This window comes from Lontra canadensis, unplaced genomic scaffold (assembly GCF_010015895.1).
Source record: "Lontra canadensis isolate GAN:19392208 unplaced genomic scaffold, GSC_riverotter_1.0 scaffold25, whole genome shotgun sequence".
NCBI classification, from domain to species: domain Eukaryota; kingdom Metazoa; phylum Chordata; class Mammalia; order Carnivora; family Mustelidae; genus Lontra; species Lontra canadensis.
In genome coordinates, this window is record NW_022631019.1 from 13,568,199 (window position 1) to 13,583,468 (window position 15,270).

Genomic DNA, 15,270 nt, shown 5'->3' on the forward strand with positions numbered 1-15,270 from the left:
GTTTCACGGCCCCGGGTTTATGGAGGCCCCACCATATCGTTTACCAGGCCAGCGGCTGCCAACTGTACCAACAGCCCTTCCGAATGGAAAAGTTAGATCATATGGCAAAGATACCCAGAAGAGCCTGGCAGCAGGGGGCGGACTACTACGGCAGTTCCTGCGTTCCTCCCGAAGACCCTGACCGCCTCCAGAAAGGCAGGGCAGGGGACAGCCACGTCCTAGACCACCCGGCATCTGTGGGCTTCCCCAGGACCCTCTGCTGAGCCCCAAGGTACTTCAGAGCAGCTCGCCAAGCCCCAACCGGCACGACTGGAGGACGGAGACCTTGGCTCGCATGAGCTCTGGCCTCTGTGAGACAACCGGTTCCCTCTACACGGGCTGGTGCGGGTCCTCCAGCCCCTCAAGGAATGTGCACCCACTAAATCCCGCACACAACCTGCGATGCCCGCCTGCGTCCCCTCCCCTTGAACACACACACAGACACACATGTGTGCACGCGCGCACACACACACACATGTGTGCACGCGTGCACACACACACGGGGCTATTTTTTCCTTTTGAGATTTTATTTTTATTTTTTTATTTTTTTTTAAAGATTTTATTTATTTATTTGACAGATAGAGATAACAAGTAGGCAGAGAGGTAAACAGAGAGAGAGAGAGAGAGAGAGAGAGAGAGAGGGGAGGAGGAAGCAGGCTCCCTGCTGAGCAGAGAGCTGGATGTGGGGCTCGATCCCAGGTCCCTGGGATCATGACCTGAGCCGAAGGCAGAGGCCTCAACCCACTGAGCCACCCAGGCGCCCCTTGAGATTTTATTTTTAAATCATCTCTACAGCAAACATGGGGCTCGAACCTACCCACTGACAAGAGCTGTGTGCACCACTGACGGAGCCAGCCGGGTGCCCCCAAACGGGGCGATTTCAAAGTGAGTTTTGGTGATGAGCACGTCACCCCCCCCCACCATTTCCAAGCGTCTGCTGTGTACCACGCACAACGCTGGGCCCGACAGTTCACTCTCGTGTGAAGCGCGCATGTATTATGCCCATTCTGCAGACCGCAGACAGCAGAGGCCCAGAGTTATTGAGCTGCCCCAGGCCCACACAGGAAGCAAGCAGTAGAGACTCGAACTCTGATTTAACACAGTCACGAAGAGGAAGGACAGTGACTGCCAAAGGCACACTGCAGTGGCAAATACCCTCCCCGCGCAGCAACTGACCGCCACAGAGCCTGGAAGAAAGTCCTGGCCAAGACGAGGACTCGAACAGCTCCCGGCCCAGGGCGGCTGGGATTTGGAAGCAAGCCTGCTTTCCTGCACAGGCCCCAGTGAAATGGCCCCAGCCCCTTGGTGCCAGCCCCCCAGACCAGCCCTCTCCCGAAGCATCATTTGTTCTCTTGGGCCGCTGCCTTAGCTTACCTGCTGGGCCCTGACTCCTGCCTAGAACCCTGCTCTAACCAGCTGGGGCCCGGGCACTATCGGCTTAATTTCTGTATCTGTCAAGCAGGGAGAACAAACCCCAGTCATTGTGATTTGGGGCAATCAAATGAGACAATGCATCCGGCATTCAGTTCGGCACCTAGCCCCGGGTGTGGGGGGGGGTTGGGGGGGGTGGGGGCCGGATATACACACAAGCTAGTAACAGACACCGGCGGGCCCACTCTCCCTCCTCTGTACTCCGTGTCATGTGCCGTCTGTGATTCTCCAGTGGCAACATTAGTCTGCGTCCCACCTGAGTTCACCACACCGCTCCAGGTCTTGGATACAAATGGACCTTTTAGCATCCAGTTCTGAAACGCTCTGCTTGGGCCCAGCTGTCCGTCATGCTGCTCTGCAGCTCCATCACCTGACCCAGGAAAGCTTGTGAGATGATGGGATTTGGTACAAAACAGGCTGGCCCGTACCACTGCCCAAAAAGTTAACCCACGGATCAGAAGTATTTCAATAATTTCTTCCTGGCACTTATATGGACTGAAGGGGGTTTTAAATTTATTTGCTATCTCACATCCCCTTCCCCAGAGCGTAGATTTTGCTGGAGGTGGGGGCAGGGCTTGTGGCATCCCTGGGGCCCACCGCCCGGGGAGCTCACCACACAGAGTGTGATGTAGGGGAGAAGCCCTAAGACAAGAGAGCTGGCCTTGTTACTCAAGCCCTGTGCTTTTATCACTACCCGGGCAGCACAGCAACGGTGGCGAGACTGGGAACCGAGCGACTGGGCTCCAGCCTCCGCGCTGGTGGCTCGCGTGCCCAACACAGTGAGTGAGCGTCACTGGAGACCGGCTGCTGGTCTGTGACACGGACGTCACTGCTTTGTGAAAATACCGCAGGTAAAAAAAGACTGTAAACAAAATGATGTAAAATCCTTCATACAGTTAAATGTATTCATCCTTTATTTGGAGAATGCATTTTTTGGGGCAGGGTATTAAGATGCCTTTAATGTTATGAAATTACAGGTTTTGATTTTTGTTTTAAAAGTTGGCAACCCGATGCCCTACTCTTCTTCTGTTTTCTTTCTCCACCCACCCTCCACCCGCCTTTAAAAAAAAAAAAAAAGAAAAAAGTCTCTGGCCTGTGAAATCAAAAAATGTGGCAGCCACTGGTCTAGAAAATGGGATCCAGCCCTCCCCGCTGTCCAAGCAGATCAGGGTAACTTTCAAGGTCAGTGTAAAGCACAGGAAGAGACTCCACTCCTCCCACACTGTAACTCAAGATCATCAAAGTACAAAGCTAAGGCAGTGGTGGAGCGGGTGGGTCTGTGGTGCCAGGTGTCCCCAAGGGCCGCTCTTGCTCCCTGCTCAGCCTACCTTTCCTGTTCAGTCACGAAACTTCTCAATCCCATGAGGTCTGGGCTAAGCTGACCTCCACTCCACCGCCACCTGGTTTGGGGCAACAGCAGCAGGCACAAGGAGAGCATCTGTGTGAGCTTCTGAGTTCCCCCATCCCACCACCCCTGAAGATCTGTGACTGGCTTTCAAAGTCCACGGCCAGGTATTAACCAACCCCAGAAGAACACGCATCTGCACTGTCACCACAAAATTACAGCAGCGTGCAGACAACCACGGGGAACTCTTGGGGCACGGGGGGAACGGGTCCTTCTGTGAGGAGCATCTGCGACATGCTACGGCCGGCCGGTTTGTCACCCAAGCAAGTACAATTTTTGGCTTTTGGATAAACTTTCAAGTCGGACCATATTTTTGTATGCCACTCCCTTCCAGCAGTCCGTGTCTTTGATCAGAGATCAAGTGCTCTGGAAGAATCATCTTACTGTCGTCACGGGGACCGAAAAGTGGAGATGACACGGCGTGCCCAGATTTGTACCACAGCAGCTGCCCGAGCGTGCGTCAGTCACGATCTGGCACGCCACCCGCCAACCTGTCTTACTCCCACACCATCCCACCCCCCACCTGCCCCCGAAGCCTCCCACCCCCACCCTGCCCGGTTCACAGCTCCCTGCACATGCCAGTAAGCACATGTGTTCTTCTGCCTAAAAATATCCTCCCTTACAGGTTTGTGGGAGAAAATACAGGACTGGGCAGTTCAATTTTAACTTCAGATACACAATGACTCTGAAATACATGGGGTATGTTTTCATTTGCTAAATCTGGCAACCCATCCCCATTCTTCTCTCAAATTGAGGACCCTTCAGAACCCAGCCCAAACTCTGACTTCTTTACCAAGATGCCAAATTCTTTGGAATTCCTGTAGTAACAAAGATGTCAACTGAATCCCAAATGCTTTGGGGACGGCCGTTCTAATCCTGCCATCAGCTATCGCTTTACTCCTTCCTGGCTACTCACTGTTCTTTGAGTCTGAACGCAGACTCTGAGCCTAGAGAGGGAGAGCCCCGTCCCTCGACCCAGCCCAGCGACACGCAGGGGGTGGTGGGGGCTCCGGCGGGTCTGCTGACTGCTTGGAGGTGCTACCGTAAACTCAGAAGAAAGGCCGTTTATCTCTGCCGTCCATTAGTTACCAGCACTCTCCAGACTCAAGCCCCAAGGCTACCCCCACTCAGTCCTGTCAAGTGCTTAGGACAGTGGAAGAAATCCCGTGAAGTCTCGAGGACCAGGAGTTTGCGGAGCAATTTAAATGAAAGGACGGGTCCAAACAAAGCCAAGAGTACACCTCGGGGTGCTCGTGTCATCAGCTCCTCTGCCTCTGAGTGAGAACATGTGGTTGGTGCCGACACACGAGGGCTGGATGGTTTCTGTCCCAACTGCCCATCTCAACTGCTTAACAGCCTTTGTGAGGAACGTTCGGGTCACACCAAAGCTGTCAGCTCAGCCCAGGCTGCTGGGGGAACTTGAACTTAATTCTAAGTGACTCGGAACTGTAAACAACACTTCACTGGCCAGAGCACCGTCCTGGTGGGGTGGGGTTCAGGGCTCCGCGGGTTCATTTCTCCACTGCCCGGAACTCCTCTGAGGCCACACCCCAGGGAGCAGGGAGCGCCATGCCCCCTACACCACTACCTGGCTCCCTGGTGTGCGGTGGGGGTTGGGGGGCACGCGGAAGGGGAACAAAATGAACTAGGACAGGGAGGGAAAAACCCCAGGAGGGATGTCCTGAGCCCCAGCCGCCAGTGATCCTCTAATAATAATGAGCACAAGGATGCCACAGCCCGCCCCTGGGAGTGCACGCCAGGCACCATACCACAACCTCTCCCTGTACCACAGCCTCTCCCTGTACCACCTCCTTTAATCTTCAAAATACCCCGTGATGTTGAACATTAGAGAATCCTTATTTTTTTTATTTTTTGAGGGTTTTACCATTTGAGAGAGAGAGAGAGTGCACGCGCACGAGAGAGAGCACAAGCAGGGCCAGGGGCAGAGGGAGAAGCAGATTTTCCGGGAGCCTGATGCAGGGCTCGATCCTAGCACTCTGGAATCCCGACCTGGGCCAAAGGCAGCCGCTTAACCGTTGAGCCACCCAGGCGCCCCAAGAGCCCTTATTTTAAAGAAGGATAAGCCGGGCCTTGGAGAAAGAACGTGCCCGAAGTCACAGAACTACTTGCCAGAGGGCTGAGACAGGACATGTGAGATACAGAACAGTTCAGTTATGAAAAAATTACATCCACTCTTGCTGCTGCCCCAAACTGAAGGCTTTTTCTACTATCTAACCCAACAGCAGATCACATGAAAAAAGATACAAATCAGAAGCTTCCGGCCGTAAGCGAGGTTCGTGTCTGTGCCGCCATGTGGTTCTACTTTGCCTCTTCCCCTTCTCCATTAGTTATTAATGTTGAAAACAATTGTTCAACCAGAAAAAGAAACTTGAGATGAACCCTCAAAAAAGCACAAAAGCCAGACCAGTTCAACTGCATGGATAATCCAATCCACGGCACCCCTGTCCTTAAGAGGTGTACCCTTGTGCCTCGGTTTCTAAAAAAAAAAAAAAAAAAAAAAAAAGGCCAAATGAACACATTCCGTCTTTTGATCTGCCCGCTGGCTGCGAGCCCGCCACCAGAGAGATAAGAATCAAAAACAGACCCTGCTCGCTGGGTCGCACACTTGGGTGAGTAATGCTGGTGAAATCACAGCTGGGAGAGGCCTTGCTGGCCCCGCACCCTCTCCCAGCATTGGAAGCGTGGGCTCCCTGGCGGCCAAGTGTCAGGACACTGGAGCTCCCGGCGGCCAGCAGAGGTCTCTGCTCACAGTTGGGTTTGTTTTATTTTTTCTAAGGCTATAAACTTTCTTCTTTTTTCCTTAATAAAAATAAACAAACATAAAAGTGAAATGTAAGACCAAAGAGTGCATTTGTAGCGACACACATTCCGGTGTCAGAAACAATCTACAGTGTGGCATTCTGGAAAACACCAACCTTGAAATCAAACACAAGTTCAAATCCCTGGTTTGCCACTTCCTGTCTGAGTGTACCCTTCCTTAACCTCGGAAATGCCGTGACGGTACCCGCCTCCAAGAGATTCATTTTGCTCAGTGCATGCCAGGTACCCACGCCAAGGAGGTGCTAGGGGCCAAGGACAGTGGCGGGCAAGGCAGGCACACACAGCTGAAAGCATGCTCCGGCCACTGGACACCAACAGGGCACGCCTGTGAGGAGTCGGTGGTCTGGGAGGTAGCAGAGCAATGACACAGGAAGGAAGGAAAGGTCGGGGGAACTGTAATGGGGGCAAGAGCCAGCACAAAGGCTCTGTGGCACCTCTCCCAGGGCACAGAACCAGCAATGGAGGGGACTGTGCTGTGGGGCCCTCTGCCCACCCAGAGCCCTCCAGCCATGCCTGGACTTCAGCAGGGACCCTGTGCCCACAGCCCAGCGCCAAGCACGAGGAGAGACAGGCACTGTGTACTTCGGTCCTCCGCTCCCAACCATGCACACACATAGGTGGGGGCGCCGTCCCTCCCGCTCCTTTCAGATCCAGCCCTCTTCCAATTAAGCTAGCCCTTGACTCTAAGAATGCTATTCTTCAAATGAAAGCACAGACTGTATCCTTCGTTAGATATCTGTAAATTGTTAAGATGCGGGATTAATGAGACTAGCATTCGAAGGACACGTGAATGGAAGCAGCAATTTCCCTATTTTGGAAACATGATGAAGCGATGACCCAGGTGCACCTCAGGGCCAGGAGGCTGGTACAGCAGACCAAGCGCCTGCTCACAACGGGCACACAACTGGTCGCTGGCGGCACAGTCCTCCGGGCCTAAATGAAGCTGCCCAGCAGGGCAAACACCAGGAAATCATTTTTGATCAACAAATACTTTATTCTACTTAGAAACAAATTTTTCACATACCACTAACAACAAAGAACTTTCTCAAGAAACAAGTCCCTCCCGGCTTCCTTTTCTTAAGCAGGTGCCCCAAACCACCCCACGGATAAATAATAAAGGCGAACTTCCTGGGCTGGGTTTCAGCCATTCATGCCCCAGCCTCCAAAGCTCTGCCTTCTAGAAGCTCACAGCCTGGAATAAGAGGCCAGAAGTTTTCTAAAGCAAGGGTCAGGAAGGGGCAAAACAAAGAGAAGGCAAATTGAAAGGAAAAATTAAAATCGCTATCTGTGAGTCAACCACAGGCAGGCACACAAGGCTCCTGTTGTCCGCATGTAACCCTACGCTTCCCTGAAGAGGATGAACCAGCACTTGGAGCCTAATTAAATTAACCGTTCCCTGGCCGGGGGCACGACTAATCCCCTGGTGGAGGGAAGTCAAGAAAAGTCAGGGTCCTTCTAACCCGCCTGCTCCTCTTAATTAAGGCCTTGTCCCTGAGGAACAGAGCACAATACACAAACACCTTCACGAAGCCAGAGGCCGCAAAGTCACCAGATAGAAGTCGCTGTAGCCTTGGTGTGGAGAAGTGCCTGCAGCCTGGGACCCCACGTTCTACACGGTCCATCCCGACCCAGGCTGCTGCTTCTCCCACCAGGGACCTAATGACCCCTGCCACCTCCAGGCAGCCCCGAAGCCTCAGAGAGGAGATGGTTCCCCAGGCTATGCTCCTCCAGGCCACAAGGCCTTGGTAGCGGGCCTTGCAAGTTCGGGACAGGGCCCCTCTCCTCTGGACAGGGGTGGGGCCCAGCACTGGTGGGGCTCCCAGCACTGCCGACATAGTCCCTCGGGCAGAGTTCTGATCTTCGGAAGTCCGAGTCAGACTCCGTGGGAAGCAGGCTCCCAAAGTGTTCCGCATCTCTCCTGGAGGTGGGACCGGGGGCTGGCCAGCTGGGGCTGAGGGCGAGCGTGCCCAAGAGGGATGGCGAGGACCAGGGATGGCACTGCAGCTCCCCAGTCAGACGGAGACTCGAGTTCTCAGCCCTGGGGGAGTGGGCCAGGCCACCACCGTGCGGAGACCGTGGGGCTGGTGCCGACCTGCGCCCCACAGGCTAGCACAGACACAGAGCCATGGCCGTCCTGTGGGACCACTTCATTGCTAAGGGATTACTGCATTGGCTGCATTCTTTCAAATCACTTCAGATCTTTCGGGGGAAATGACCAGGTAAAAACTACATGAAAACAGGGGAAAACTACCTGTTCAGAATACAATCTTTTCACGAAGGCCTTGTGATTTCAGGGGCGGGACAGGGGACCTCCAGCCTCATCTCCGGCTGCATCGGCTGGGACCCTGGCAGCGGCAGTCGTTCTCCGAAGGCTGACTGCACACCAGGCACCCCTCTGAGCTCCCTGCACGCGTGCTCACTTGCCCATCGCGGTGGCCCTGCAGGACGCAGTGGCCCTCCTGCGATCCCGGGGAAGACCCTGAGCCCTTGGCCTGGAGAGTGAACGCGGTGCGAAAACATCTCTGCCAGAAGAATCACCAGCTGGACAGCGGCAGAGAGCAAGTGCCTGGCAAAGGGGGGTTTTTGCATGACTGGGTCCCCGTGAACCTCCCTCCTCACGGCCGCCTGAGGGTAAGGCAGCAAGGTGTCCCGGCGGAAGGCAAAGGAAGCATCAGCCCGCTCCCTTGTCCCTGGGAATTCAGGTTGGGGCCGGGCCTCAGGCTTTGGAAAATACACGCCTCAAGCCTCCAGCATCAAGCCTTCCTGAAAGCTAAGAAGGGGCTGGCGCGGAAATCCAGGAAATGAGATTCTGCTGCGGAACCCTGACAAAGGGCATGTGCCCCCTGAACGAGAAGGGAGCTTCGAGATGGGCCGCACTGGTGAGACGCAGAAAGGGGCTCCGATGCCAATCGGGGACAAACAGCCGGAGTCATCTGTGTGTCCTGGCCAAGGGACAGCTCTCCTGAGTGGGTGTGGCAGGTGAACCAAAAATCAAGTCCACCCCGACCTGCCGAGGCCCCCCCGCGAGCCAGGCCCTGTACAACACCCCCGCCCCCGGGAGGAGCGGCCCCCCCGTTCCCCACTCCGGGAGGCCGATGACCCCGTGAAGCAGCAGCAGAGGCTCAGAGCCACTGAGTCACAGACCACGGTTCTGGCTCTTTCCACCACACATTCTCCCCCAAACGCTCAGGACCACAAACTTCTCAACAGCCGTAACAGTCCACCAAAGTTCCAGTGAGGGCACTGGTTCCTTCCGAGTGGAACTGTTCGTGCTGTTTTGTTTGCGTGTGTGTGCCTGAGCAGGGCTGGAGGCCGGCACAGATGGGCCACGTTCTGGGAGGCATATGCACAAGTCAGGGCGTTTTTTCCTCTTCTCTTAGCATAAAACCATCTTGGCTGGCTGGCCACAACGTTTCCCACTGGATTCCTTCCACTGGATGGATGTCTCATCAGGTTTTGTTTTAATTTCACTGAGTCATCCAAAGAAAATGACTACCATGGAATAAAAAATATAAAATCTGTAATTCTTTCTCCTGGGGAGAAGTCAGCTCTGCCTTGGAGCCACCGATGGTGTCTTCACTGGCGGGGGTCTTCAGGACCAAGAGCTCCTCTCCACTTTGGCTCTTAAGAGATAAAACCCACTTAACTGTACGGGGGGTTAGATACAGTTCCCACCCTCCAGGAGCTCCAAGTCCAGGAAGAGAGAGGGTACAAACAATGCATCCACATACTATGTGCCATGGAGACGAAGAGGAGGGCCCAGAGCCCCTCAGGAGAAAAAGAGCTGGGGGTCCAGGCAAGACAGGTGAGGAGCTAACACGGAGCCAGGTTACAGAAGGTGAATGAAGCCCGAGTGTGGTGCCAAATCACAGTGAAGCCTGTGGGACCGAGGTGCAGATGGGGTGCCCCCCAGGTCACGGGAGCACAGCCCGGGGTACAGACAGCTGCACAACTCTGAACGTGCTAAAAAGCACTGAAACGTACTCCTTCAAAGGGTGAGTGTTACTTACGCTATGTGGATTCTATCTCCACAAAGACGTTTTTAAAAAAAAGAAAAAGAAGAAGTGAATCAAGAGAGAATGTCCCAGGTGGAGAGCACAGGTATATCCAAGGAACTCCAAGTTCAGTGTGAATGCAAAAATATCAGTTTGGGTTTTCAGGAGAGAATACAAGTTTGGGTTCGTCAGCAGAGACTCTGGGCATCAGGCTCCCGATGGCAGTGTTGCCTTTCACTTCATGTTCAGTAGCTCCTGGACTAGTGACCCTCGCAACCCAGAGCTTTCCCACGTCAGAATAAATAAATTAACGTAACACACTGTAGGAACGCACCCTCGGCCTGGAAGTCAGAGCTGGGTCTAAAACGAAATGAGGATAGATCACTCGATGGTCCTGTTTCCTCATCTCTAAAATGGGCCAACTGACTCAGATGTGTCTCTCAGCTCTCGGAGGCAGAGAGGAGACGCCTGGTAGGATGCTGGTGGGGGTGTGGGGTGCTCAGGGTGGCAGGGATAAGAGTAGGCCCACCCACCACTCTCTGTTTCGTTGAAGTTTTGTGTAAGACTTAGCTTGAAAGAGGGCTCTACCGATTTAAGAAATGTCTGAAAGCCACTGGACCAAACGACCAGCAAGGTTCATTTCAGCCTTAAGTTCCTGCAAAGTCTCAGAGCTGAAGACAGTCTATGTACTTAGCTCTCCGACTCTCTGGGAAACGGTTCTGTGAGCTCATCAGAAGTTTGAGACGTTCCTTCTGGAACTAAACACAGCATCTACTGAAGGAGGCGCTACAGGCGATCAGAGAGGGACTAAGAGCTAAGCCCGCCCCCTGCGGGGCCGGGCCTCAGGACCCAGACACAGCCCAAGGGAGAAGGAACAGGCTTCCGACCACAAGGTTTCTGCCCCTCAGTTCCAATTCCAGATCCTTCAGAAATTTCTCTCTTTGCACACAGAACCTACATTACCCCTCTGCTCTCTTTCAGGAGTGATCTCCCACCCACCAAGCCTCCCACTAAAAGGAAGTCCAGGCTTTCCCGCTGCCTGTGACACAGATCATCAACTTTGGTGTGCCCTTCCGTCATCGGAGATCTGGTCACTGGCAGTCAGCATGCCACTGGCTTTTAAGGGACTGGCGACAGACACGCGTCAGAACCCCCAGCCCCTGAAGGACACGCAGGCTGCTCCGCGTCCCGGCCCAGACTCCAGACCTACTTAAAACGCCAGGGAAAGCAGGCTGGGCCCTGTTCTCCAGTGCTCTGAATCTGTTCCCCGAACCTGATGTGTGCTCCAGGGGTGACCCAGGCACTCCTCAGCCAGGGCCAGTGCCTGCCAAGCTCTCAGGAAGGAAATGCCTTCTGACTCTCTTTCCAACTCACTTTCCTGTCTTGTATTTCTCACCCACCGGGAGGCAGGACCTAACCTACAGAGATACTCTTCAAACCTCCTCAGTGAAAGCTCTCCAAACGTTACCTAAACACTGCCCCCCGGGGTCCGGTGGGAACAGGATGCCACAGGGATCCCAAAACACAGAAGCCAGACAGACCCTCCCAGCTTTGGGCAAGGTAAGGCCAAGGAAGGGATCTTTGTGTGTTTCTGATGAATTACACCTCCCGACTCCAGCGGACAAGGACCCCATATCTTCTTCACCTTGGGACAGCCCAGCTTCCTGCAGCTGGACCTGATCCTGACCTAAGTTGGATTCTTCTGGAATGACTTCCCTTATCTTGCAGTACTACTGCCCCTTTACCAGAACCACGGGAGGACTAAGCTCTTTTGTTCATTTTGCCCAAAAGGAAACCAAAGCAACACTCTAGTCCCTCAGGCATCCAGGAGTGTGACATCTGGGAGGCCCGGAGCTCCCAGTGCCACCTCCCAGGGCCTACATCAATGCTAACACAGACAACGAAAGCGCACCTGCGTGAGTGACCCCAAAGAGACCTGGACTTTCCGTACACAGGCAGAACAGAAACTGGAGGAAAAGACTTCCCCAAACAAACACGGGGGCTTGCAAGGTGACTTGCTGAGTGGCAAGCTTTTTGGAAAGATGGAATTTTAAACACAAACACAGGAGGGCAGAGATGTGAGGCAGAGGAGCTGTGCACACAGCTGGGCAGCCCTTTAATTAGGGAAAGGTTTGCAAAGCCTGTGGAGCGTTGGCCGATTTTCCCTGGGTCTCCGGAATGGAAAGAATGTGGAAGCCAATGGGGTGACCAACAAGTTCGCAGTCAGCTTGACACTCTCACTGAGAATGAAGGCCCCCCCCCGCGCCCCCACCGTCTGGTCCCCTGCCACCTTTCCAGCAGTTCTGGTGATCCATGCCTTAGAGCAACAGAGGACGACGCCCTGGTCTGGGAGGAGGCAGGCTGGACCTGCCCCTTCCTAAGGGTGCCTCTCACCGCAGACAGGAAAGCTCTTCTTCAAGGTGTTTTAAGGCAGAAACCTAACTCCAGGTTAAACTAGTGAGGCCCTCTGCCCTAGGGACTGCATTTCTCGTTTGCAGGTTAGTATATGGCACCTTCATAAGCATTTCCGTGGACTTGAATATCCTGTCCACGGAGAAAAGATGTGCAATAAAACAGAAAAATGTTATTCCCTACCTCCACCCGGAGGGAACCCTCGCCTTTCTGACTCCCAAGTGGCAGAGGAGGAGCCGGCGTCTTCCGCACACAGCCCGCACCCACGTCGCGGCTCTTCTCTCCGGGACGTCGTGTGTCCGATGCAGCCCTGGGGCCCGTCTTCTTAAACGGGCTTCAGCTCTGCTTTGAAGGACACCCCGTGCCCCCTGGAAGTTATGAGAAGTTCCCAAATCTAAGGATCAGAAACAAAGGCAGAGACCCTGCGGCCCTTTTCTCTGCCCAAACCGAAGAGCTAAGAGCTCAGGAAAATCAGGAAGCTGGGAGCCTACCGTGGGTTCCTCTGGGAGCAGCAGCTGTTACCACCCGGAGCTGTGAGGGAGACGGCAGGTGCCAGAACACCTGACCTGATTTGGAAAGCCCGAGGCGTGAGATCAGACAAGACAAAGGGGGTGGTACCGACGGTTTCATGAAGCCCTCAGTGTCAACAGAGCCCACAAGGCCACTGCTTCCCGGGAAGGAACTGACGGAGGCTCTTCCAGTGGCAGGCAGGCTGGCTCGCGGAGCAGTTTAGGGAAGCCCGTTTCCTAGCTCTAATCTTAAAATCGCAAATAATCAATCGCTGTCTCTTCCATTACGCAACTACAAAGTCTCGGTGGCAACGAACAGGGGATCCTCAGCGCAACCAGAGCGCGCACCCATCACCTGCTTTTTGGCAAGAGCCCCTGACTGTAGCTCTACAGACACAAGCACTACCTTCCTCACTACTGGGACCCAGCGCTTCAGCGCAGGCTCTAGCCCTCACAAGGGGCCGGGCACACCTTCCCTGGGAGTTCATCTGTGCCCACTCTGCGGATACCGAGGTGAACAGAGTGGACAAGATCCCTGCCCTCAGAGAGCTTCGTGAGCAGCAGTGACAGGGTGGGGGAGTGAGGCCCAAGCAGAGATCTGAGATCAGCAGGGCTGGGGTAGAGAGGTGTTCCCAGGAATGGGGCAGCACGTACAAAGATCCAACAATACTGGGCACAGGACCTTAGGGAAGCCCTAGCACATCGGTATGGTTGGAGGGGAAGGGACTTGGAGGAGGGAGGACGGATGGGCAGGGCTCCAGTTCAAGAGTTCTGTTAAACCCGGAATGTTCTCTGGGTTTGATCCTGATGACACAGTGGAGTCAGCAAGTCATGACACTGTGGGTCATGGAGAGAACTGCATTTTGGAAAGGTTACTCTGGCTGCTGAGAGGGAGATGGGATGGGTGGGGGGCCACAGGCAGGGAGATCCAGAGGCTCTTAGAATAATCCAGTAACCCAGGGAAGGGTAGCAACAATCAGTGTGCCCCGAACTGCCCTACATGATAAACATGCCTTTGGCTGACAAGCTAGATGGGGGTGGACGGCACTCCTCAGAAGCAACGGCCTTGGGCACCTGGAACCATGTCCCCACCGGCCTCCCGCAGCAGAGCTGCACCCTTTGCTCCCAGGGCCTCCCTCTGTGCTGAACTCCCAGCCGAGGTTCTTCCACAAGCCACATACCCTGCTTCATGTGTTCGCTGCCAAGACCCGAGAGGTCAAGCACTCGAGGGGAGGGCATTGAAGTGTACCGGTCACTGTGAGTGGACCTGGCGCGCCCCACTGCCTGCTCCGTGCTGGAGGACAGCACCGCCTCCCCGAGCCGGATCATGAAGCACTCGCCTGCTGCCCGCCGCACAAGAAAACGCGGGGCGCTCTGGCGAGGGACACAGCCGTCCTCAGAAGGACAGCTGAACTGCAACGGGCCAGCTGCCCCAGTGCCCGTGTTTCTCCTGCACGCACTACTTGCTCTCACAGAAGCCCACACTCCTCACGTGCCCTTCGAGGCCCCAGAACAGCCCCTGATCCTCTCACCTGCCCTCCGAGAACCAGGTGAATTCACAACTCCCTGCGCTGTACCCATGGGGAAACAGAGGCAATGAGAGTGCGAGCGGCTTCCTCGAAGTCACCTAGGTCTCCAGGGGGTGCGAGACCCAGCAGACTTGGGGTCTACTGACCCCGTGCGCCCCTGTCCCCTGCCCGGGCCACAGGCGCTGACCCCACGGAACTGAGGCCTCCAAAGTCCTTCCAGCTTCTCATGGCATCGCTGCCCCCTTTCTCCTCCCTCCTCAGAGTCCACGGCTCAGAAGGTACAGACGGAGAGTCCTCCCTCTCGGGTCTGGGACGGGCAGGTTTACTGGCTCACTGACCATGACTTATTTCACATCAGCGATGTGGCCGGGCACCGTGTGGACCCCAGGATATGGGGCAGCAGTGCTTCGGCCCCAGAGGGGCCCCCCGGCGCTAGGAGTGCGGGACCATGAGGCAGCGCTTTCACCAGGCCCCGTGGACTGAGGCAGCCTGGACGTGGGGCTCCCCAGCAAGCAGAGTTCAAAGTGGGAAGGTGAACAAACGAGGTGTGAAAATGCCGGGCAAGGAGCAGAAGGCGACGTTCCAGGCCCGATGCACGCCCCTCACTCCCTTCTTACGTCTGGCACGGTGAGAATGAGGGAAAATCCACTTGTAGGAAGAATAATCATTTCCAGCCTGGGGCAAATCTCCGAAAGGGTTTCATTCTGAACCCAGACTGTTATTTTAGCTTCCAGTTAGTAGTAATTAAGTGTTCCTACACATTCCAGAAAGAGGAGAGAGGGAGATCAACGATAATTAAACCTCTTCTGTATTTGGCCTCGAATCTCTCCTCGAGTGGCCTGCTGTCAGACACTTATTCCAAAGCCTCCATCTGACACAGCTCCTACCAGCACCATCTGTAACATCAATTCTGGTCCTGGCGTGAAGGTTTCAATTACACACAAGGTAATAGGCCCCCCAGGACCCGGGAGTCTGGAGTTTTACAAACGCGGTCCCTCCCTGTTCTCCCGCACACCACACATCCAGAATCCGGTCGGTGACCATTTGCGAAGGGGAGGGCGCAGGGACAGCCCTTCACAGGCCTCTCAAAGGCAGGCTCTGTGCCTGTT

General features: G+C 54.8%; 1 protein-coding gene across 3 annotated transcripts in view; it reads right to left on the bottom strand.

Annotated features, from left to right (window-relative positions):
• The window catches only part of CAPZB (capping actin protein of muscle Z-line subunit beta), a 127,419-nt gene that overhangs the window by 40,984 nt on the left and 71,165 nt on the right, over positions 1–15,270 (bottom strand). The window lies entirely within an intron of this gene.